A 1,113-nucleotide genomic window follows, 5' to 3' on the forward strand; every position below is an offset into this window, starting at 1 on the left:
TTACAACCCCCACGTCAAATCAAGTCTGCCTGGTTCAAAATTGACAAACGATCCTGTTTATGCTGGCATTGAGTACATCAAAGTCTAGCTAACCAACTGCGGAGCAGCAATCAAACAGGCATTCTACTACTAACCTCGTGACCAGACAGTCGCACCTAAATGTATAAATTTAATTTATATGTACCAACATGGAAACCTGATGAAATTAAATGCATACTAACGTTAAGAGGGATCAGAGAGCAAACAGGGATAGCCGATATTCCAGTTAACATTAAGAGAAAAAATGGAGCTGTGCAGGTCGTGTAATGCGTGGACCATTATAGTTACAGAATGGGTGCCAAGAAAAGGAAAGTGCAGTATAGGACGGCGGAAAAATAGGTGGGGCGATGAAATTAAGAAATTTGCAGGCACAAGTTGGAATCAGTTGGTGCAGGACAGGGGTAATTGGAGATCGCAGGGAGAGGCCTTCGTCCCGCAGTGGACAAAAAAATAGGCTCCTGCTGCTGATGATGAAAGACCACTCCGCTATCTAAACTAGCGTATATGTTTTAGATTAGTTGTCTCTGACAGCACATTTTTTTAGATGTTAAAAAAACTTAATTGCTCGATCCAGGTAAAATACTTGTTAAAAACTCTACTTGTACTTCTTAAGTCTATTAGTGGAAGCAAAGGCCAAACCTCTCCACTTGGACAGCACGCCCAAACCGTGCCTCTGATATCAATGTGAAGATGTAGATTTCATTGCAATTTTGAGTATATCAGTTGTTTTCTTGCGCAGGAAAGGCTCCCAAAATTACTGGGTGTACATTTGCATACTTTGGAATGCAATGTTATCTAGCTTTGTCAGTAAATAGTTATTTAGCCTTGAGAACGCCTCTCACCCTACCTTTTTTTCTTTTTTAGAAAGCATGGTTTCACACAGAACCATGCAGGAATTTCAAAGTGGTGTTGCCACCCATCTTATGCTTTGTGCCATTTTCAGTAAGCCTCTTTTTACAGAAAGATAGACTTATCTGATATTCCAAAAGTGAATAATCTACCAACGTAGCATAACCTTACATGTGTCAATATTCCACCCCTTATGCGGATGCGCACAAATATGCACTGCTTCAA

The 1,113-nt window shown here is 40.4% G+C and overlaps 1 protein-coding gene across 1 annotated transcript in view; it reads left to right on the top strand.

The window, feature by feature from the left end:
* hdm (meiosis specific with OB domains hold'em) overlaps positions 1-1,113 on the top strand; it is a 51,695-nt gene that overhangs the window by 7,958 nt on the left and 42,624 nt on the right. The gene's annotated exons all lie outside the window — the stretch shown is intronic.

The sequence above is a fragment of the Dermacentor andersoni genome, chromosome 8, assembly GCF_023375885.2.
Source record: "Dermacentor andersoni chromosome 8, qqDerAnde1_hic_scaffold, whole genome shotgun sequence".
In the NCBI taxonomy this organism is placed as follows: Eukaryota; Metazoa; Arthropoda; class Arachnida; order Ixodida; family Ixodidae; genus Dermacentor; species Dermacentor andersoni.